This window comes from Dipodomys spectabilis, unplaced genomic scaffold (genome assembly GCF_019054845.1).
Source record: "Dipodomys spectabilis isolate Male_0828 unplaced genomic scaffold, ASM1905484v1 ptg000001l, whole genome shotgun sequence".
Taxonomy (NCBI): Eukaryota; Metazoa; Chordata; class Mammalia; order Rodentia; family Heteromyidae; genus Dipodomys; species Dipodomys spectabilis.
This window is the reverse complement of record NW_024870678.1, coordinates 12,474,175-12,499,850: the sequence shown is the minus strand read 5'-3', so window position 1 is coordinate 12,499,850 and position 25,676 is coordinate 12,474,175.

Here is a 25,676-nt window from a genome sequence, read left to right as displayed (position 1 = left end):
GCTTAATTTCTAGCACTTAGGCTGGTACCAGCTGTCTACAGATGAGTGGATGTTTCGTGATTATCAGATGACTTAATAGTACCTCCATCCACTTTATTCTGATAGGGTGGTTAACTTATCTAAATTGAAGACATAGTAGAAGACAAAATTGGAACTCAAGCCCATGTTTTCTACATTTAAACACCTATGCATCTTATCAACACATTCATTTTAAAAATTTTACTTTTAAGTAAAATTTTCTTTAGAAAAAGGGTAGTATTTCAGTCTTAGATGTTCTAATCAAACATTTCCAAATGTTTTAGAAAAATTACTGCTACTTACTCTAATAAAACAATGCACATTTTCCAGATTCTCAGATTTATGATCGAAGTCCTTTAACAATTACGTATTAGCTGAGAGTATTTTTAATATTCTCTTAAATCCAAAGGTGTCTGGAAAAACACAGTTATTACTTTTTACCTATAGCACTACAAAGATTTAGTTCATTGTATTGTCTAGGAGGAGGCAGTGGATGATTTACAGCTTTCACTAAAATAAAATAAACCTTTTGGTGTGTGTGTGTGTGTGTGTGTGTGTTGTATGTATGTGTGTGTGTTGCTTAAGCATTTCATACCTAATCCATGTTAGTGACCAATAGACTCAAGTACATTACATTGTAACAACTGACCAGTCTTGTCCCTAAGTTTCTAAGGTACCACATACTCATTTTTGTCATTTGAAGATCTCAACATAATAAATACGGAGTTTTGTGTCAGATGAGTCTTGGATTGCAATTTCCTATTGCAGGTTCAAGTGTGTGTCTCTGATCAACTTAATTATTTTCTTTGCAATTACAGGGATATACTTATTTGGCAAAGTACTAGTTATGTCTAAGTGGGATAAGGTATATGAAATAGCTCAGTAGATGTTTAGTTTCTCTATCATTTTAATAAAATGAAAAGTCCACTTATTAAACAATACTTAAGTAGCTTTTTAGGTCATATAATCTTAGATCAATAATATTATAATATCAAATATTAGGGATTATTATTAGATACAAATTTTGAGAAGAGATGAATCTTTCATTCTGGATACTTCATCATTCCTTGTAGATTTTTTTAAAATAAGTATTTAATTGTGAAAATACTGTACAGAGGGGTTACAATTACATGGGCAAGATAATGAGTGCATTTCTTATCAAGCATTGTAGCCTCCTCCTTTGTTTCCAGTTACCATCCCTTACCATACCTCTCCCTCCCCCCACTCCCCTCATCCCACCCCCACCCCCACCCCCCACGCCAAAGATGTATAGTTCATTTTCTTTTTCTTTATTATTATTATTTATTGTGAAAATACTGTACAGAGGGGTTACAATTACATGAGCAAGATAATGAGTGCATCACAAGCATTGTAGCCTCCTCCTTTGTTTCCCCTTCCCATCCCTTCCAAGCCTCCCCCCCCCCCCCCAATGCTCCCCGCCCCCCCCTCACCAAAGTTGTAAAGTTCGTTTTCAACATAATGACACGTACATCTCATTGTTGCAATGGGTCCACCTGTATCCTTATTTAAACAATTTATTTTTTCCCTTCCCCTCCACAAATTATACCAGCATTAAATACAGTGAAAACAGGGGTTATACCGTGGCAGAAGGACATACAAAGCAACAAAGAAATATCTTATAAATGTGTTAGAAACAATCGCAAGAAAGAAAAAACATTTGAGTCCTTAACTTGGGGTTCATTTCACTTAACATCAACTTATCTGACTATTTCTGCTTGTCTCAGACATATACTAGTTATTGCAAATATGGGAAACCATGGGACCTATATTTCTTTGGGCCTGGCTTACTTCACTTAATATAATTTTTTCCAAGTCTCTTTCTATTTCCTAATAAATGGGACGATGTCATTCTTTCTGATGGAGGCATAGAACTCCATTGTGTATATATGCCACATTTTCTTGATCCATTCATCTACTGAGGGGCACCTGGTAGATTTTTGAGTGACTTATAAATTGACAAAATTTTACTTATTAATCAGGAAAGTTGATATTAAGTAAGTCCTGGATAAATAAATAAAACATTTTACTAAAATCTAACAAATTAAAAAAATCCTGCATATAAGCATGTGAACAGATGAGTCAAGAGTTTGACTCAATCAGCTTTGTTTTATAAAACATATTTTGTCTTATCTTCCTTTACTTTTCTGATTCTCCTATTAATAACTGTCATCTAATATATAACAAAATCAATTTCTAGAACACTTAAATAATGATAGGTTTTAAGGATACAGCAGGAAAAGAGTTTGGGATGCTTTGCACTTCTAATCACATGGCTAAGAAATTGTCTTTTCTTCAACTGAATTTGAGGATGTTAATAAGAAAAAGATCTATACTGTCATTCTTGGAAACAGAAATAGCGTGTTAAGAAAATTCTGATAGACTCAATGATAGCAAAACATTTAATCTTTTCAAATTAATATTATTTGAAATTAATCATTTCAAATTAGTATTATTTAAAACTGCAACTTTTATCTTTGTGTGTTGAGTTTAATTCTTATGTCTCTCCCTTGTTTTGTTTCATTTCTTTTTCAGGAGATTTTTACGAATGACTTAACTCAGAGCATTCTGCATATTTTGTAAAGGTTGGAATATTTCCTTCACTTAACGTTCTTATTTTCCAGCACTTCAACTGTACGATTTTAAAAGCACTTGTAGCTAGAGAATCAAATAATGAATCATGTTGTTTATGCAAAAAATTTAATAAGTATTGATTGGCAATAAGTCATTAATATTATTAATGATGAAAGCAGAGTGCACATATACACATTATAAATGCTCACTACAATGGAAGTGAGACAGCCATACTTACTAATATGTTGAGTAGTCAGAGTTCCAGAATGAAGAACATATTGCTTAATTCCATAAGGAGGATAAATTAAAACATATATTTTTCTATGGAGTATAACATTCATCATATATATATATCATAATAATGTTGAGCCACTTATATTAGTTTATTACCTTGAGTGAAAAAGAGGTTCTAAAAGTCAGTTGAAATACCAAAAAGTAGATTTTGCCAGGAAAAATTAAGTTATGTAAAATTTGGTGAAATCTTTCAATTTTAAATAACAAAATATTTGAGCCAACATTAATTTTAATCAATATAAAATTATTTTCTAGTTAAAATATGTCAAATCATAGTTTGTTTTTACTAATATATTTTTAATAAACCAAAAAAGTCTCTTTAAAATTGGTACATTTTAATGACATGTAATTTTGAAGCTAAAAAAATACCCTGTGAATTGTGACTGGAAATTTTAGTTGGTGCTTATTGATTAGTAGCCAAATGAATTCATATATCACAGATTTCAGAATTTTTAAATAGCTAGCTTAAATTTTGACAGCTTCCATTTTCCTCTCTGTAAGAAACTAGATCCAAAATGTAATGTGGTTTAAGGAGGGAAAAATGTGACAATTATTTAAAACTACAAAATGAGAGGAGAGTTGAATTTTACTATTATCACAATGAAACCACTTTGGACAATTAATGTATATTAATGAGTTTAAAAAAAAATAAATGATAAAATAATGCATTATGAGGAACACAGACATTCTCTTTGCTTCTTGACTGCTATGATGTGAGTAGCTGTGTCCTGCTATGCCCTAGTATTATGAACTGGGATCTTTGAAACTATGAGCTAAAATAAATCTTTTACTTTTAATTACTTTTAATTTACTCTTTAATTTTTTATTTTATAAAATTCTATTGTTTACTCCATATACGTGTACATTTAATGTCTCAATTAGTATTTGTATTATGTAATCTTTTTTTAGTAATACTTCTTATTTTCATTGGTTTTGTAAGGTGTATCTTTTATTGCATTTACTTCTGACATCTCTGTCTATAGTTCATGAAATATCATGAGTATTTCTTTTACATTCAACTTAACCATCTTTGTCTTTTTTTGTGTGTGTGTGTTTTGGTCAGTTGTGGGGCTTGAACTTAGGGCTTGGGTGCTGTCACTAAGCCATTTTGTGCAAGGATAATGCTCTACCACTTGAGCAATAGCACTACTTCTCATCTTTGCCTTTGATTAGGCCATTTTAATTTAATGGTATTATTAGTTTAAGAATAAGATTGGCTCTGTCTACCACATGTACATTTATTTTCTATTGTCTCATTTATTTGTCTCTCATATTCATTTTTTTGTTTTATTTTTAAGTGTGTACTCTTAACTTCATAATCTTATATATTGCCACCTGGTTATTTCATTGTCCTTTTTCTTATTTGTAAGTCAGATACAATCATAATTTGCTTTTTTGAGTTTCCACTTACCTCGTTGTGCTTAAGAAAACTGTGGTGAACAAAAGACTGGATTATAGAATAGCAAGGATGTACAATGAGCTTTGTAGGATGCTACTGGGACATCACAAGAGAAGAAAAAGACCTTCACAGCTGGAGACCTTTCAGAGATTCAGTACAGGCTCATCATCCAAAAGGAAGAGAGCCAGGTAACCTGTGGGAGAGGAAAGGCAGAGAAGGGACTATGTGATTAGATGATAGTATTCAGTAGCAAAGTGGGGAGTCTCTATATTAGGGAACTCAGAAAGACAGCAGGAGGTCCTGGTCTTTTATAACCACAGGTCCTGTTTTATCTTTGGCTAGCAGATATGTTGGTACTGTTTTGTGAGGTGTATTCATTAGCCAGACTCTAAATATCTAAAATCATGCTTATTGAGACTACTGTGAAAGCAATTAGATGAGTATGCAATTATGTTTGGGACTGGTAGCTACTTGCTAATGGTTTTAACCTTCTGAGAAAAAATAAACAAAGCCTCCATTCCATATCTCTAACCCATTTCTATATCACAGATGAAACAAAGCAAAGCTAATCAAAGAGGTCTCAGGAAACATATACCTATCTATCCTATTAATGATGAAACAACAGATTGACATTGGATTTTTTTCCCCTGTGAAGATAGTTTTGATTGATTTCTTCCATGTTTCTTTTTTCACTATTCCTATTGGCCACCCATGTTAAAAGTGGCAGAGGTAGCAATACTATTTAGACAGTGTTGATGCATTCTTTTCCTCTCTCTTTTTGTATCAGTGACCATGTTTCATGGTGCACCGTTAAAGATGTATGGTTACAGGAAAATTAAAAAACTAAATTAGAATTGATTGTTTTCAGATAATGTTTGAAAAATCTAAATTAAAGTAAGTGGAGGGAGTACCCTTTGAATGGCTAATTGGGAATGGATTAAAATATTTCACAGTGATTTTCAGTTATTTTTATAGATAATATTAACATTTCAAAAATAACAAATAATGTTTCCATAAAGATTGCTTAACATTTAACTTTAATGTAGTCAGATTCAGGTCTTTTTTGGTACTGGGTTTTGAACTTGGGACCTGCACTAGCAACTACTTGAGCTATGTCTTTAGTCCTAAGAATGTATTTTTTCCCCAAAGTATACCGGTAGCAGAGGTAGCAATACTATTTAGACAATGCTGATGCACCAAATTTTTTTCCTCATGGAAAACTTGCCAGTTTGTTATAAAGATAAAAAGTTAGGTTACATTACTTGACAGTGACTTTTTCTTCCAGGAAATAGGTACCAAACCAAAGAAAATATTTATGTTTCATTTAGTTAAAAATATTTTAGGAAATAAGTTATAATTCCTAAAAGTCTAACATGATACTCCTCAGTTTTAGATGCAAGAATGAAAGAATGTGAAAGTCAAAGTAAAAATAAAGAAGGAATGGAGAATGAATTTGTCTTATTTTCTTGAAGAATTTGAATTTGACAAAAAGATTTCATAATACATGCCATGCCAACTCAGTACTTGACTCTGTGACAGTAATGATTGCTGGCATTTTCATGAGCCCAATGGACTTCATGAGGAAGAACCAGTTCTTGTTAGGAAAAAAAATTAATTAGAGATGGTTAATTAGAGATGGAATTGCGTGGACTTTTTTGCCCAGATTTTTGAGCTGAGCGCCTTCAAGGATTACAGGTATGAGCCACTGGAGCCTAGCAGTCTTTCATTTTTCATTAGACATTTATTTTATACTTGGGTCAAGAATTATGGAGACATTAGGAAATAGAAAGACTTCTCATTGGCATTGACTTCTCTGTATTGGCATAAGTAAGATCATGAAAATGGCAACATTGCCTAAGACAACTACCAATTTGATGCAATACCCATCAAAATACCAGTCATTCCTCACTAAGATAGAGAAAAATATCCAAAAATTCATATGAAACTACAAAAGGTTCCAAATTGCAAAAGCAGTCCTAGGCAGAAGAAGTAATGCTGGAGGTGTAACAATTCTAAATGTAAAACATTACTACAGAGCTATATTGATGAAAACACCTTGATGCTGGCACAAAACAGGCCTAAGAACTAATGGAACTGAATAAAGACCCCCAAATAAACCTAAGGACCTACAGTAGTCTAATATTTCATAAGGGAGCCAAAAATCTAGGAGGACAAAAAGACAACCTTTCAACAAATGGTCTGGGGAAAACTAGGTATGTTCATGAAGAAAACTGCAATTGTACTCCTATCGCTCATCCAATACTAATACCAATTTTAAATGGATCAAATTCCCCAATGAAAGCGGGGAGCTAATATGGGAAGGAGTAGGAGAAACATTTGAATTCCTCATCGCAGTCAGGAACTTTCCAGGGACTTAGTAAATCAAAGAGAAAATTGACAAATGAGGTTATATCAAATTAACTTTTACACAGCGAAAGAGATAGTTAAAAAGCTACAAAGAGTCTACAGAATCAGAGAAGATATTTACCAACGATGTGTCATGCAATGGCCTATTATCTACAAAGAATCAACACCCCAATTAATAAAGCTAAATAAAAACTTATTAGAAGCAAAAATGGCAAATAAACACAAAGAAATGCTCACCATCTCTGCCCATAAAGAAAATGCAAATTGCAACAACATTGAGAGTCCATATCACCCCAGGAATAATGGCCACCATCAAGAATACAAACAACAACAGCAGGTGTGGATATGGAGAAAAGGGATCCTAGCCTGTTGTTGGTGGGAATGTTCAACCACTCTGTAAAGCAGTTTGAAGACTCCTTTAAAACTATACACAGAGCTATGTGATGATTCAGCAATGTCACTTTTGGGCATTTATCCAAACAATTACAAATCAGGATACTATAGGGCTATTTGTACAATGATGTTTATTATAGCACTGTTTACCATATGCAAAGTATGGAATCATTCTAGATGCTTCTCAGTGAAGAAATGGATAAAAAAATTGTGGTATATATACACAGTGGAATTTTACTCATCCATTAGAAAGAATGTAGTGCATAATTTGCAAGGAAGTGGAAGGACCTAGAAAAAAATCATATTAAGTGAAGTAAGTCAGGCCCCCCAAAACAAAGGATACATACTTTCTCTCATGTCAAAGCTAGAATTAATTTATAAATACATAAGTAAACACTTTAGGATTGTATGCCAGTGTTGACAAATGTATTAACTGAAATATGATAGACTCAGTGGAAACCTCAAAGGTTGTAATTCCTTAGAAACATTCACAGTTCAACAAAATAAATACCAGGGCGTAGAGAAAGAGAAGAGGGGTTAGAAATGGCAGTCATAATATTGAAAGCATATCCTTTGAAACTAAGAACATTGCGGGGAGGCAATGGGTGGGACTAATGAGGAAGAATGATGAAAGAGGTGACATTGATCAAGATGTATTGTACTTATAGAGTGATTTGTTGACTGATAACCCGTTTGTCTATCTACTTAAAACAGTAAAAATGTAATTTAAAAAGAATTATCATTGGGGCTGGGAAGGTGGCTCAGTGGTAGAGTGCTTGCCTCGCATGCATGAGGCCTTGAGTTCAATTCCTCAGCACCACATAAGCAGAAAAATGCCGGAAATGGCACTGTGGCTCAAGTGGTTGTAGGGCACTAGTCTTGAGCTGAAGAGCCAAGGGACAGTGCCCAGGCCCAGAGTTCAGCTCCCATGACTGACAAAAAAAAAAAAGAATTGTCATCAAAATATAATATTGTATGATCAATTATGATCAATCCTAAAGATATTTTTTGAGATTTAATCCTTAAATTTTTCTGTTAAAACTTAATTTAGAAGGTGGTCTGATTTGAAGATAGGCTCTAATGAGGTCATATGGTATACTCATGTAAGGACATGGCTTTCTAAAGAAAGAGAATCTCCCCTTCTGCCAGGTGAGAACAGTGTAAGAAAGCTGCCATCCTAAAAACAGGGTGAAATCCCTCATTGAAAACAGAACTTTGATCTTGGACCTTCCAGACTCCAGAACTATAGAAAATAAATTGCTGTTGTTCAAGTTGCCAATGTGGTATGCTTCCATGGAAGCACAAGCAGACAATATTAATTCACACTGAAAAGATACACATATATATAATATTATGTATAATATAATATATACCACATATATTTTTTTCTAAATGTATTAGAAAGTCTCTATTTCAAAAAGAACAAAAAATCTGAAAATAATAACCAAGAACCAAGTGATATTGATAATTGATACCAGAGTTAAACTACATTTCAGAACCTGTTCATACCAAAAAATGCAGTTGCCTTTTATTATTTAGGATGAGTTTAGCATGACATTCCTTTATCCAATAGACCAGAACCTCTTATGAAAGTTACCCCCCTGTTCAAAGGTTACAACTCGTTTTTAGTGGTCTACTGAAGATATTTAATTAGATAAGGACTCAATATTATTTCTAGCGAGTCAAATATTATGTTGACGCAAGCTTAAAATGACTTGAACTGTCCTTTCCTCTTTCTAAGTAGCTTTCACCCATGCAATGTTTTCCTTGCTTCTAATATTTTTAAATAGTTTCTCTGATCTTTGTTTCAATTATGCAATTTGCTTTTATGATAATAAGTTTAACTTTATATTTTGTCCTTTAATTCTGAAAAGCTTCACTAAATTACCCACAAACCAATACTCTTTGGTCATAGATCTGTTTGTATGTAGGAAATATAATATGAGGACAAATGGGATTTAAGGACATGAAAACAAGGTAACATGTTACTGCTTTAGGTAATTAAAAGCCTCTCCTTCTTTTTCTCATGCCCTTTCTGTGTCTTGAACTCAGTGGCTGGGTGCTATCCTTGAGCAATTTTGCTCAAGACTAGTGTGCTTTACCACTTGAGCCACAGCTCCTCTTCTGGCCTATTGGTGGTTAATTGGAAAAAAGAATCTCACAGACTTTCCTGCCCTGGCTGGCTTTGAACCATGATCCTCAGATATCAGCCTCCTGAATATTTAGGATTATAGGTGTGAGTCCCCAGTGCTTGGCTTGCCTTACTGTGTCTTGAAATGGGTTTACATATTCTCTCCATGGAGTAAAATAATTTTTAGCTTTAAATTATGGAATTGGTAAAAATGATACTGAACATATTTATATATTTATATATTATATTACATATACTAACATATATACTGTTGCAAATCTAAGGTTGAAAACACAAAATGAAACTTGTATGAATGGATGTATGGGGTCTCTGGGTAAAAGCAAAGTCAACTTTGGGGCAGAGGAGATTTACCTTGGATGAGGATAAATTTCTCTCCCATATGTGCTCTTATTCCATGTGGTTATAGGCTGTGTATCGAAAAAAGAATGGTAGTTGTAGACTGGATATTCTTTTTCTTCTTCTGTCCTTTTGTCTTCTCAGCCCAGGAGGCCTGCTCACGTTCTATCTCTTGTTACAATTACCTATTCATAGTTCAACTGGGGAATGAATATTTATTCCATAAGGAATAAATATTCTGCTTAAATTTATTGGCACAAAAGAGCAGACAGACCAATGAGTGAATTTTACCAAATAACACATCTACTAGATTACCAGTCAGGCGATCCTCTCTTTTTCCTACAGAGAGGAGTACTGAAGGCTATACGAGAAGCTGGGTCTATCATCAGATGGACATCCAGAAAGCATGAAACTGGAGAGGTTATATTTTCTTTAATGCTTGGAGAGAACACAGAATTTCTCTGGGTCTCAGTTCTTTTAATTTGTAAAAAGAACTTCCTTTATACCATTTAATCATAGAAAATTACTCTCATGAAAAATCAAACACATGTAGTCTCAATAAAGAAGAGGTCTAAAGTGTCAGGCTTTATCTTGGATAACCCCAAACACCATAAACCAGGGCAGTAAAGAATGATTTGCTAATGGAAGACCCAAAAGGCTGAGTGTAGGCAGTAGGCAGGAACATCAACAACACTGAACCCGAGGAAAATGTTCACCGTGGATTAGAGAGCTATTCTGCTCTTTTCTGTGGAAGCAGTAAGCTTGATAAGAAGTGAAAGGTCTCTGCTTGGTTTCTCAGTGTGGGTGTGTACTCTTGCTGTGGAAAGTAGTACAAGAGATGAAGAGAGAAGCCATATAGATAGATTTAGGAGAGAGAGAGGGAGGGGAAGGAAGTGGGAGGGAGGGAGAGAGAGAGAGAGAGAGAGAGAGAGAGAGAGAGAGAGAGAGAGAGAGAGAGAGAGAGAGAGAGAGAGGGAGAGAGATGCAGTAGGAATATTTAGGAGGGAAAAGCAAGAAAAGAAATAGTGAATGATGGAAATGCCTCATATCTAAGTATGTTGTGTCCATGTAGGAAGATGGCACAATGAATCCCACTAAAAACTGTTAAAATGAGGAAATGAGGTGAGGAGGATGTTGAAACAAACAAAAAAAGCAATAGAGGGATTAATCTGATATGCTAATAAGAATTAAGATAAAATAAGCATTCTTTAAAAATCCTTTAAGGAAAAACTGGGCTCTCACTGGACCCTGTATCTTTGCCTACCAAATTCTTTTGCTAATCATAATACTCAGATTTCTAATGTTCCCTGAATCCACTCAATGTCTCTTTATCTCTCTCTCATTACTGGCAAGCAATTATATATCCTATTTAGTAAAGAAAGTGCAAAACATTGAGACAAGTACTCCAGCTCCCTATAGGAAATTTAGGCACCTTCTTGTCTGTGGCTAATTCCTCTTCACCTACTGATAGAATAAGCAAGGTGCCTCTCCCATCCCTAACTCACTAGTCAGCATCTCTTAGTTACTTGTCATCTTGACCTTCTTATCTATGTATCCATATTGTAAACAGTCTCAACTCTCTCTCATCTTTAAGACCTTTTCTCAATTTCCTGTTCCCTTTCCCTTCACAGAGAAATTTCTCAAGAGTGTGATTTGATATATACTGTTGCACGTGCCTCTGAGCTCTTTCCGATCTTTCTACAGACTAGGTTTGAAGCCCAGCTACTTCCTCAGATCAAACATATATGAATATGTGTATATATACGTACACATAGGCACCTATGTGTTATGCACATGTGTGTACATGTTGATGCATATGAATATATACGCACATATATGTGCATGCACACGTATGCTTTCTATGTGTGTGCATATGTACACATATTTCCATATATGTATCCCTCTGTATTGAGAACCTACCTTGTTTTAACATGATAATCTCCAGTTCTATTTTTTCTGCAAATGACACCATTTCATTCTTCTTTATGGCTGAAGAGCTCCATTGTGTTTTACCCATTGTCTTTACTATTCTTCTTTTGAAAACCAACTAGGCTGATTCCATGCCTTGGCTATTGTGCATAAGTATACAATGAACATGAACATGGGTGTGCATGTGATATATTTTGATATATATATCAATATATATATGATATATATATTTTGATCTATGTGCCTTTGGATATATGCCCAAAGGTGGTATCGCTGGTAGTTTAGTTTTAGTTTTCTGAGGGCTTTTATATTGATGGGGCTACATTTATTTAAATTCTCACCAGCAATGGAAACAACATATACAGATTGCTTTTCTCCTGTATCCTTGCCAGGATTTGTTGTGTTCTTGATGATGGCCATAGGATGCTAAGGTTTGGTAACTTAAGAGTTACGTTTTCTAACTGTTGGCTTACTCAGAAAACCAAACAAAAATTTCACTCATGTAATTACCAATATTTTCCTTGGTTAACAAAATATGTTGTCCTGTTTATCAAGATCAAAATATTCAAGTCTTCAGTTTTAGACTATTAAGCCAAACAAGAATCATTTGCTTTAGACCATTCTTACTTAAAAAATAAAACTATTTGAACATTGAAATGTACTCTTAAATGTCTAAAATGATCATTATAAAACACCTTTAGTGTCCTTTAAGACAAAACTAAAAATACCCCATAATACCCAACACATAATTGAAATAGTCCCAATCTCTCACTGTTTCCTTTTTTTTTAAAAGATTTTATCTTCGTTGTAGCACATGTCTCAGTTGCCTGTACAATTTGCTGAAATTTTTGAAGCTCAAAACTTTATCTTTGAATTTCCCTTTGCAAAATGAAAAGCTAATAACTAGATTGAGGTTAGCGCAATTAGGGATTTTTCTAATATTCCTATTTATGAATATAAACTATCCACTAATGATTTCATTTTCCCCAGCATAACAGACAGAGGTGCTTGAGATAATTGAGTAGGGATCATTTCAGGATTTTGTCTTTTTTACTTAATTCAGATGGAGCATTTTATGTTTTATTGCTCAGGAAGTGGGAGTAGCTTTCTTTTTTCTTGTTTGTAACAGATATTAAAAGACAATCATGAATGTCTTTTTAGTGGGTTTAGGTTTGGCTTGCTGATCCTTTTCTGCTCTATTTCCATTTTATATTCAAGAAATTCATGTCCAGTGGCTCATATAACAAATCTATTACAAAACCATCAGGTCTTTTTTCTTGTTTTTTAACCAGTTCTTTATATCTTTAAGTCACCATATCCATTGCTTCTTGTCACCATATCCGTTGCTTCTTGTTACATTATTTTGGGGAAATATTTTTTTTGAACTAACTAAAATATCATAACGATTATGCTACTAACATTCAGGATTTGGTTTTCTCAAAGGACATTTTTTCCATTTGGCAAAGATTGGTTAGGGAGATAAATCTTAATTTTAATCATCTTCTGAAAAGTTTTCTTGATTTCCAAGAACCATCTGAAAGAATTTGACAATGGTGACTGTTTTGGAGATGTGCCTTGGAGTCCAGCTGGTTAATTGGATTTTGATTCGAAGTTTGAAAGTTTTGTTTTCTCAAACAAAAAACAATTTGGGGCTTTCTCAAAACCTTAATATGGGTTTTATGTGTCTTGCCTTTTGTTTTAGAAAAGCACTTGAAATATGAGAGAAATTTGATGACTTGGAATGTTTACCCTCAAATAATTTAATAAAAACACATTTTGGCTTTCCGTAATGATTCACATTAGAAAAATCTGTAACATGTTTTAGCCCAACAAGTACACAGACTTGTCAAAATATGTTATCTATGTTTGGAGCCAAGATTAATGCTTTTGGAATCAGATAATTCTTTCATCCTCTCTTCTATGGTATTGGATTTCCTTTAACTTACGGACTAATTATGTATATGAATTGATATTGTTTGCAATGTAATAGTTTCAATTAATAGGAAATTTATGTGTGAGAATGTTTTTGAACAAGTGTGTGTATGAATTCTGAGTGGATATGAATATATGTGAGCAAGAATGAGTATGTGCATGTATAGTATATTAGTGTGTGAATGCATGTGTCAATGAGTGTGAGTGTGTTTTGAGTATACGTGACTGTGTTTGTTTGTATAAGTGTATCATGAGTATATGAATGTAAATGAGTGTACAAGTAGATAAGAGTGAGTGTGTATGTTAGAGTATGTATATGACAGTGCAAATGACTGAATGTGTGAGAATGTACATGTGTATAAGTGTGTATATGTACATTTAGACTTACGATTATGTGAGCGTGAGTGAATCTATGTGTATGACTGAATTTGTAACTGTATGTGCATGGGTGTGTGTATATATATATATATATGAGTGTGTGTGTGTGTGTGTGTGTGCATAAGTATTTTCACTATCACCTGTCCTACCACAACACTTTTTTCCAGTTTTATTGGCACTTGCTTGGCTATAACTGGCTGTACATGGTATTGTCTTTTTAAGTTCCTTTGCAAACTAGAAAAATTCTTCTTTTATTTTCACTTCAAAGATGCATTTAAAGTTATTGTTCTGTATGTTATAATATTTGAAACAGGCTTGCTTTTATTCATTTTGTTAAATTTTGCCTTCTTCCTGAAATGGCTTGAGGCTCCACAAAGTCAGTAAAGAAACTTAACAAAATGAGTTTTGATAGCAAGATGCCAAATGTAATTTGCTATACTAAATAGAATCCTTATGACTATAAAAGACTTGCTTGGCTATTTTTCTATTTCCTTCTGATCAGCAACTTAGCCCTGAAGTCATTAAATGATATTTACACAATGGTGACAGACTTTGATACTAAAGAATTTAGAAGAAGCAAGAATGATTCAGACACTCATAAAAACTAGAGTCAGAGAAACATATCCTATAGGATGTCTAAGAACTAAGATTTAGAAATTTAATCTTTTAGTAAGGATACAATACAAACTATAATACTCAATGTTTCCATGTTTATTTGTGATCAGACTGACTTCCTAATCCCCTTGCAGTTAGTTTAGTCTATCCACCTGGTTCTGGCTAAATGATGCTGGAGAGAACTGATGTGAAAACTACCAGCCTGGCTATAAAGCACGATGGTCTTCCATTTTCATTTTACTGACCAGCTGGCTGAACGCACACAATCTAGCAGAGGACACTGAAGAAGTCCTGGTAGACTCAGAGAAGACAGTATCACAAACCACAAATGGGAAGATGGTTGGCAAAAGCCCCCTAGAACTGTGATATGAATGAAGGAGCAATAAATCAATGGAATGTACTGCTTTAAGCCTTTCATGTCTGACTTTCTTTAATCTCAAGACCAAAACTATTTAAAAAACCATTTCCCCAAGATTCTGCTTTGTCAAGTTACAGCATAGTAACTTTTACAATACATGCAGCTGTCTAGTGGAAAAATTGTTTTCCCCAAAATTAATATTGCTGTAATCGTTCTGTAACATAGCTCCATCACACCATAGAAATACTAAGTCCAATTCCATTATGTAAAACATGTAATTATTGGATGGGATGATAGTTATATTTATTCATGAATGGATAGTATCATCTATAGGTCAGATTCAGTCTTAAATGATTATTTTTTGGTTTATTTAATTTTTATTTTTTTAATTTTTTTAATTAATTTTTTTCTTCTTTTTTATTTTTTTTTATTGTGAAAAAGCTGTACAGAGAGGTTACAATTACATGGGCAAGATAATGAGTACATTTCTTATCAAGCATTGTAGCCTCCTCCTGTTTCCCCTTCCCATCCCTTCCAAGCCTCCCCCCCCACCCAATGCTTCCCCTACCCCTCGCCCAAAGTTGTAAAGTTCCTTTTCGACATGACAACTTGTACTTCTCATTGTTGCAACGGGTCCACCTGTATCCTTATTTAAACGACTTGTTTTTCCCCTTCCCCTCCACAAATTATACCGACATCAAATACAGTGAAAGCAGGGGTTATACTGTGGGGGAGGGACATACAAAGCAACAAAGAAATAATCATAAATGGTTTTTTTTCTTTCATGCATTTGTTTCTAATGCATTTTTTATGGTGAAAATACCATACAGAGGGGTTACAATTACATGAGCAAAGTAATGAGTACATTTCTTATCAAGCATTGTAGCCTCCTCCTTTGTTTAAATGATTATTTTAAAAGATACTAAACATTTAAAATTTTCTTATTGTAAGCACTGTGCCTTGAAAATGTAAACATTAAACCTTCTTCAAACTAGATAAAATAAGTAACGTACACACATATGCACACAAACACAAGTTCCTATAATCTTGGTTTATCCCAATGTGAAATATATCAGCATCAAGATTTACATTTCTACCTTTCTCAGATGGAGAAAATAAGAATCAAAATGACCTTTCAAAGGGAATGTTTTTCTCCAGACCTATGAGACCTTTTGGTCAACCTAATGGTGCTGGATCCCCAGTGGAGACCCTCAATGGGGCAAAGGATGCATCATCCCTGGATAATATCCCATTACCTGGGATTTGACTCGGGAGGTATGGGCAGCCCTGTCTGGCAGGATATTTAATAGTACCATGGCAACATACACAATTGTCCAGGAGAAGCAAGACCAGAGGAATGACTTGACCGGCCTGTTGAGGTGCCTGCTACCTGGGCCTACGTGTTGCCCCTTGCTCATACACAAATTCTGCCAAATTGTGCCCTTCAAGAGAGCCAGTGCTCTTGTGTGCCACCTTGCTTCTTGCCTGCCTGCTGAGCAGCAGGAGAGGAGAGAGGCAGGAAAGGCAGCATGTCTGTGTGTCTCCCCTGCCTCTTCTGGAGCCATTGCACAAGAGAGATGGGGAGACAGCAGCAAGTGACCAGCAGCTTCGGGAGCTGTAGCAGCGCAGCAGCAGCAACAGCAATCTCACTTCCCTTGGGCCAGTCAAATCATCTGACCTACTGACCCATGAGCCGGAGAGGAAGAAGGCGAACAGGGCCGATTCTTGCCCTTGCATCCTCTAGCAACTAGATATGGGGCACTGAGTGGGACACAAAGACCAGTTCACCTGCCCAATTCCAACTAGCCGGAGACAGAGGAGGGGCGCAGCGCAGCAAGATGCCCCAGACCCAGCAATACAGGAAATCATCTCTAGGGCCCAGAGGAAGAGGAGAAGAGAACGTCACCTGCCACCATTTCTCAGGCTTCAGAGCACAAGAAGAGTGGCACAGCAGAGGAGGAGGAGAGCAGCAAGCAGCCTCCAGGCCCAACAGCAGTCAAAGAATTTAACAGATAATTATCTGAAGCATTTAAAGGTATTCTAGTGAAAGATAGTAGATATATTAAATGAAACAGGACCCTATCACTCAGTGAGACCTAAGGAGGATATTCTTATGAATCACTAGAGGCTCAATAGCTATGTGCATATGATCATATAAAATGAAGTCTATCAAAATGAACTCAAATGGAAATGAGGTTGGTGTTATTTTGGTTTTGGTTTTGGGGGTTTTTCTGCTTTTTCACTTTTTGATTACTTCTAGCGCTCTGCTGCCTTTGCCTTTTAATTTCCTGCTCTTCCATCTACTTTCCCTCATCCTTCCTTCCTTCTTTTTTCCTTGTATCTTTCTCTTTCTTTCTGTCTTATCTTGTTCGTTCTTTCTTTCCATTTTCCTATCTTTCCATGGTTGGATCCGTGCTTTGTGTCTGTAGAGACATGCAGTGGCTACGGTAGCTTCCACCCTTCTCTTTCATGGTGGGCTACACGTACAAATCTGCGCTAAATGGAGAGTGGATGTTGGGACAGTAGAGAGTCTGATGATAGGGTGAGACCTCTTTCTTTCTCCCATGTCAGTTTCATGTTTATATGTTTAGGCTACTTAGCTTTGAAGACAACAGGCCCTAAGACTTTGTGATTCATAACAAACACAGAGATAAAACACAACACGTTGGTCTTAATTTTAGAGTAAGTTAAACCTTCTATACTCAAGTACATTTGTATCTGCCCATGACTTTCAGAAAAGAGTAAACTTGCTCCTTTCAATTTCTCTTTTCTGTCCTGAAACATATTTCACTTGTTTATAGTATTAAGAATGCATTTTCTTTTCTATAATCTAGTCTAACTTCCTATTTAAGCATTTCAGACCCTTTACCCTTTGGTCTTATGCTCCATGCTTCTGGGACTTTTAGCAGTTATTTTGTGCCAAGTTGACATGGGAATAAAAGAGTTAAAGGCATTTGTTTTTTGAGCATACCATAACTAGTCTCTCACAAGCGTATCGTGGGCACTTGAACACCTATGTAATGCTATCACTGTGATTGATCTCAGCTATTTCCCCTTTAAAATGACATCTAAAAACAGCATTATTAGAGAAAAATCAAGCAAAATTTTAACCAAAAATCCCAAAATGAATATCCCCCAAACTGCCAATCCTGAGGTACTCCTATCTATTCTCTCATTCTCTCAGATGTCACATTTTTATTTTATATTTTAATTATATTTTAAAATATATTTTTAGTATATTTTCTTCAAGTGGTTGTACAAAGGAGTTTTCACTCAACAGAGCTGTTTATGAATACAATGCATTTTAGTGTGTTTCATCCCTTTCAACATTCTTGAGATGTCATTTTTTCTTATTGTTATCCTCACTTGATATAGTCTTAAAATAATTTAAAAGAATTAGATAAGACTGGCCTGTATCTGCTCATACATCCTTTAAGGATGGAAAAATTGTCCTCAGTTCTTAACCCAGGATGCCCCCACAGCATCCCCTTCTGTGCCCTTGTAGCATTCCTATGAGGCAGGAGAGAATGTTTCTGTATTGTCATGGGCTGCCATGTGTCGTGCCACAGGTAGGTTAGCTGTCTTTCTCTCCTTTGAAATTTCTGTCTTGGCTATCATGTATTTGACCTTTGCTCTGCTTGGAACAATGTTATTGTAAGACAGTACAAATATTAACCATCATCGCTCAGACAAGCTTTCTATGACCATTTTAACTCCAACAGGCTTCTTTATTAGTCTGCTTAGAGGTGCTATAACAAAGAACTACCTACACAATGTCTAGAAAACCAAAATGAATTATCTCACATTCCTGAAGGCCAGAACTATGAGAACTAGGAACTAGCAGTGTGGTTTCTTCTGAGGTTTCTTCCCTCAGTCATTCTTTTGTGTCTTTCTCCAAAATCCTTCCCTCCCTCCCCTGCTTTTTGGGCAGGGAGAGGTACTAGATTTGAACTCAGGGTTTTGTCCTTGCTAGACAGGTATTCTGTTACCTGATCCATAACCTAGTCTTTTCACTTTCCCTTCTTTTTCAGACATGGCCTCTTTTCAGGTAGGGAGGGAGGTAGAACCATACTCCTCCTACTTCTGTGTCCCTCATGGGTGGTGTACCAGCTCTCCTGGCCTCACATTTCAGCTCCTTATAAAGATATCAGTGACATTGGCTTAAGGTCTACACGAGGTACCTTATTTTTAATTTTTTTAAAGATGTGGTTCCCTCATTAATTCTTTAAAATGTATGTCCAAATAGAGTTAATTCTAATGTACTGGGGGTTAGAACTTTCTTTTATAAATTGAGGGGCAGTGTCACAATTTAGTCTTAAATGCCTTCCTTCCAGAATATTATCCTTGTCCAATTTTCTAGCATGTATCACTATGTATCTTATTTCTCTGTTTAGGTTTCTGTCTCATGAGGAGCCTTAGTGTACCAGTCCTAATGCTTAAAACTATGCCCAGCACAAATTAGAAGACCAGAGACTGTTTACAGCATAGCTGAAAATGTAGAGCGGAGAGTACTTTAGAATTCAAAAAAATGTTCTTCCAATCACTCAGGTTTTGTTCTCACATTGCACCTTTGTTTCTCAGCTTTAGGTTTAATATTTTTATTTTACTCTTTAAATACCATTGGTGATTACAAGTCATCCAATTCTGTCTCCTATACTGGTTTCTGATTTCTTTTGTCTTTTGTCTCCTGCCTCAGACGAATCTTTTGAGATTTTTTTTCTTTTTTTTCTTTCTTCCTCTTTCTCTGTCTCTTCCTCTCTATCCCTCTATCTCTCACCTCTCTTCCCCTTACCCACCACATCTCATTCTCTTCCTGGAGCTTGAATTCCAGGCCTTGGCATTATCCCTGAGCTCTTTTGCTCAAAGCTAGTGCTCTTCCACTTGAGTTACAGCTCCACTACCTGCTGTTTCTGTAGTTAATTGGATATGAAAGTCTCATGGGCTTCCTTTCCTGTGTTGGCTTGAACCACAATTCTGAGATCTCACTCTACTGAGTAGCTAGGATTACATGCCAGAGCCACCTGTGGTGTGTTATACCACTGCACATTCCTACCTGTTGTTCTTACTCTGCTCTGAGAGTCTTCTTCATACATGGTCTCCATTTTTTCAGTAACACAATGGTGTCAAACACCATTTACTTTGCTTCTATGTATGTTAATAATAAATAGGTTAGTAGGCTTGAATGTGTTAGGCTTTATGTTTTTACTTATTGGGCTTTGAACTCAGAGCTTTACACTGTTTGCCATGCTTGCTTGGCTGGTTCTTTACTAAGTGGACCACACTTCCAAGGAGATGAAATCTCAAATACTTTCCTGTCCAGGCTGGCTTTGAACTGGGATCCTCAATATGCCAGCCTCCTGAGTAGCTGTGATCTCCAGTTTGAGGTTAGGTTGAAACTCATAACAAGGTTTTGTCTCCACAAACAAGCAAATGAAGAAGGATGAAGAGAAGAAAAGGGAAGAGAAGCAGGAAAGGAAGAGAGTAGGAATGGGGGAGCAGGAAGAGGAGGAAGAGGGAAGAGGAGAAAACCAAGAACAGTTCATAGAGCTGGCCCATAGGACATAAGTGAGCGCCTCACTAGGCGGGTCAGGTCTTGCTGTGCTTTGAGCATACAGTCGGTCACCCTCTCATTACTAAATTTGCCGCCCAACAGGGCAGCCCGCACTGCCCCTGGGTCATAGCCCATGAAAGAGCCCATGATGTACAGGATGGCCGGGTCTGGCTGGTTCAGATCAGGCTGGCTGGGGTTTGGTGAGGCTGCCTGAGTTTGCTTTAGCCAGGGATGGCACATGACTTCCCTGACTGATGGCCTCTTCTTTGGATCCTCCATCATAAGATAGGCTAACATTCCTAGGAGTTCAGGGGAAAAAGATCTCCATATTTTAAACTTGCCGGCTAAAATCTGTTCTTAGAGTACAATTCAAGACCTGCCTGTACAGAGCACGTCGTCGGTGACCATGTAGCACAGAAGCACCCCCAGGCTCCAGACATCCGCCTCGGGGCCCTGGTATTTGTGCTGCTTGAACATCTCAGGGGCTCATAGGCCACAGTCCCACACTGCCTGCCCCGCTCCTGCCGGGGCAGAAACCACGTGCTCAGGCCAAAGTCGCACAACGTGGCTGTGCCACTGCTGTCCAGCAGGATGCTTTCCGTTTTGAGGTCCCTGTGCGCAATGCGGTTGTCATGGCAGTATTTGACCGCCCACAAGAAAGGCCTGGCCTCCTCCTCCTCCAACCTGTCCACCTTTTTCAGGTGGTCCACTCGGTCTCCACCATCCATGTACTTCACCAAATACAACTGCTCCTGTTTTCACCACCTCGTAGAGCTTAACGATGTTCTTGTGTTCCAGTTCCTGAACAAAGAAGGGGCTGTCCAACTTATCAAGGACCTTCACAGCCACCACCAGGTGTCCATAGGCAGGTGGTTGGCCAACTTGATGGGAGCAAAGCCCCCCTTCACGGAGGGTCCCCAGCACCTGGACCTCAGCACCCTAAGGAGCTCCTCACCTGAGGAACTGTCCTCAAAGTCTTGTAGGAACCTCCCCCGCTAGTCTGACTAGTCATCCTACATGGCACCCTACTGATGCTGTCTAGGGAGAAATAAATGAACAAATAAAGAGAACAATATATATATATATATGTATAATGTATAAAGCAATGTAAACAAAATCTATGATAACTATAATAAACACTAAAAATGAAAATATATAATAAAAATGAATAATAAAATGTAACTACTAACTGCTGGCCTTGAGCAAACTGCTCTAAGACAGAGTTCTGACTCTGAGGTCAAGACCAATGACACACACACACACACACACACAAAATCCAAGGGATCCCAGAGAGAGATGTAGCACACACACACACACACACACACACACACACACACACACACACACACACACACACACACACACACACACACACAATCCAAGGGATCCCAGAGAGAGATGTAGCTCAAGAGATTCAGTCTTAAACATACTAATTACCAAATCCTAAATCCTAAATATTGTCAACTGTAGAGTGACCAACATATGAATATTGACAACGCTTTCAGACAGAGGACTTTATTTTTACCTATTTGCCCTGAAAAAAAAAAATGGGATTCTCATAGTGAATTCCAGGTTGCTTAGAGCTTTTCCTTAGAGGTATGAAGAAAGGAGGACTCTGGCAAAGTTATGGTAATAAATGTTTCAGCAAAATGGGCCTCTTTTTCTTTGCTACATAAAAAAAACCAACTCACCAACAAAACCATAAACCATAGTGTATTAAGACATCAGTTGCATGCAGTTGGCAGCGTATAACTTCTCTCAGAAGGATGAAACCAAGGTCTGAAACATGTGAGGCAGGCCCTGACCAGTCCCTGCCCACTCCTCACCCTAAAATGATTTTTTAAAATCCTGGCTTCCACATTCCCTAAGAGGAAGGAAGAACAGGGAGCTGACACTGATTTAAAAATGAGTACATTGAGTGCAAAGACACATGACTGCAGCCCTCTGGGGTCCAAGTCACACCAACTGAACGATCTCGGAATGTCAGTTAACTGAAAAGAATCCCCTCCTTCAAGTCACATCAAGTCCAGCTGAGGCTACCTGACAAACTGCTTTCATGTTGAGATCATCTCTGCTCTGAGTATGATGCAGTATCTGCACTGAGAAAGAAGAGAGCACAGGGAGAAGAAGGGCTCTGGTGAGAGGATGTGGCTTAGTCTTTGTGGGTGCTGGTAGTCTCCATCTCTCCTGTGTGGAGTAGGGTCCTTAGATAGAGAACAGACTTTAGGAATGGGCTTGGCTAGGAGGAAGAGGCTAGGTCCTGTATGGGTTCTGACTGGCTGCAGCTCACAAATCTTCAGGACAGGCCTTACTAAAAACAGAGACTAGAGTCTAGTTTGGGGAAAGTGGTTTTGTCCTTGTAAAGACTAAAGGGTGTATCCCTTATTTAGAATAGACCTTAGGGACTTGAGGTGGGGTCCTTGACCCTTGAAACCTCACAGGTGCCCAACAAGCCAGCGGCTCTGGCTGTCCTTGCCTGTCCTGGTGAGTCTGTCCCTTAGGTACACATTTACCAGCCCAGCTGTGCCCAACTCTACTCCTGGCAGGCTATGGCCTGAGGCATTTTTCTTCAAAAAAACGTCCTATTAGCTGCTGCTTTAACTTCCCTAACATCTAAGACCTGTGCCCTGGAACTTTGCCTCTTGGCATCCTTTGGTTATCCACCCCAACACTTTTCTTTAAACATTTGTCTGGTTTTATTTTTATTCTTTTTAAAAAATATATATGTATATTATTGTAAAGGTACTGTACAGAAGGCTTACAGTTACATGAGTAAAGTAATGAGTACATTTCCTATCGAGCATTGTTCCCCTTCCTTTGTTTTTCTCCTCCCATCCCTTCCCTTTCCACCTCCCCAACTCTTCCCTCCCCTCCTCTGAAGTTGTAAAGTTCATTTTCAACACAGTGTCTTGTACATCTCACTGTTACAATGGGTCATCCTGTATCCTTATTTCAGCATTTTGTTATTTTCCCTTCCCCTCCCAAAATCAGAAAAATGTATATACAAGGTACAGAGTACGGGAATCAAATACAGTGAAAAAAGGGGTTATACCATGGGGGAAGAACATACAAAAGAAACAAAAAAATCACATAGTACATTAAAAACAACAGTGACAAAGAAAAAAACCTCTTGTGTCCCTATTTTGGAGTTCATTTTGCTTTCTGGTCTGCTTGTCTAGTAAGATTATCCCAGAAGTATACTAGTTACTGCAAATAAGGGAAACCACTGGAACCTATGTTTCTTTGGGTCTGGCTTACTTCACTTAATATAACTTTTTCCAAGTCTTTCCATTTCCTAACAAATGGGGCAATGCCATTCTTTCTGATGGAGGCATAGAATTCCATTGTGTATATATACCACATTTTCTTGATCCATTCATCTACTGAGGGGCGTCTGGGTTGGTTCCATATCTTAGCTATTCCATTCCAACACTTTTGTGCTTACATTTTTTTCATACTTGTTCCCATGCACCCTGAGCTTGTTCGCAAACTATTCCCAAAGGGTCCCTTGGAGTCCTCTATCCTGCCTGGATCCAAACCACATAGGAAACAGAATCCTCTGAGTTATTTCTCCAGCCTCTGACTGGAGGCCATTGCTGCCTCAAGCTAAATTCAGTGGGTTCCTCTTTCCCATGAGGGGCCTTGGCTGGGACACTGGGCCTCTCTGCCTAACACAGAGGGGTGGGGACCCCTTGCAGCCCCAGTTTCCACTTCTTATTAACTAGTGGCTAAAAGCCTTTCTGTGATCTCCTGCCCACAAATCCTGTATCCTCCCCATGCACATGCGCACAGACCTGGCTGAATAGTAAAGGCATGCTGGCTGATAGAGGTGATGGGGGATGTGGATGTGGATCAATTGGTTTGGACTGCCTGCCTCCCTGCCTGGGAGATTATTTTCCTTGTCCATAATGGATGAGGTGCTATCAACTTGGTATTTATAATCTAAAAGCAACAAAAAGGGAGACTCTCTTTTGCCAGCAAATTTACAGTTACCATATTTCAGAGTGTAAGATTCACCCCTATCTGAAAACCATGATCCTCCCAAGTACCTAGAGGATAGAGCACACAGTAGCCCTCAGCTTCCTATTGCTTTATTAAGATGAACTTTGGTCCTTACTAAATATTGTCACTCTTCCTCGTTTTTCTAGTTCTCTGGCTCCCATCATGAAAAGTGCTTCTGATATGTTCCTGGTACTAATGCTGCGTTTGAGAGAACCCTTTCTCAATTTTGTTCCCATGGGTTACTAGGTAAGAGAGCTGTTGAGTTCAAAATGGAACTCACTCTGCCTCCCACACATCCTTGCAGTTCACCCTTAGGAAGAGTGATGTTCTTTTTCATGTTATGTAGGTACCATATCCTATGGAACCCAACAGGATAGTAGAGGTGTCTTAAAAGGGCAAGGGTTGCACTAGGAATTAGCAAGAACCATTTTGGGCTGAGTACCCTCAGCTCATGCCTATAATCCTAGCTACTCAGAAGGCTGAAATCTGAGGCCTGGGGTTCCAAGCCAGCCCAAGTAATTAAACTAAGAAACACTTAAGTTCAGTTAGATAGCAAATACCAGATGTGATACTATGACGACTAGAGTGTTAGAGTGCCAGCCTTGAGTGAAAAAGCTTAAGAATTGGTCCAGGTCCCAAGATCAAGACCCCACACCAAAAAGAACAAAAGGATAAAATAAATATTTGGCAAACCTGTGATCCTAGGTTAACCGTCCTGTCTCCTCGTTCAGCCAGGGGATGGTGCTGTGCTCTCCCTTCTCCAGCTCTCTGTCCCACTGCTCAAGATTGCACTGAACTGCCCTGGAGCTCTCATCTGGGGGTCGTGTCCCCTGCCCCTTGTTCTACTCAGTGGATCTGGGTAAGTAAAGTCCCTCCAGGAACTAGAAAAATGGAAGCATGACCTAAAGTTGATGACAGATTTTACTGGGATGAAAGACATCCTTCACATGTTGACCCACACAGCATTATTTGGAAGGAAAGAATAACAGGGGAGGCCAAAGCAGCGCTCCTTATTCTGGCCTTTCAACTTGGATCAGGGCCAGCCTAAATGTCCTTTGAGAGGAACCAGCTTTGCTTTCTCCTGTGATTGAATGGCAACTTGGAAGTTGGTTGTATCTGGAATATCACTGATAAATATTCATTGGACATAGAAATGTATGGAGATTATGTTTGTCCATAAGGGATAAGGACAATCACCTTGATTATGCCTAAATAGGACTTTCCCTGTCTAGAATGAGATTAAAAAGTGACCCTCGCAGATTCTGAAGTAATGAAGGACTAATATCTACCTGCCAGTGGAGCATCTTCTGTAATCCAGCCACTTTCATTGTGTGTACAAAGGTACAGAGTATGAACACTG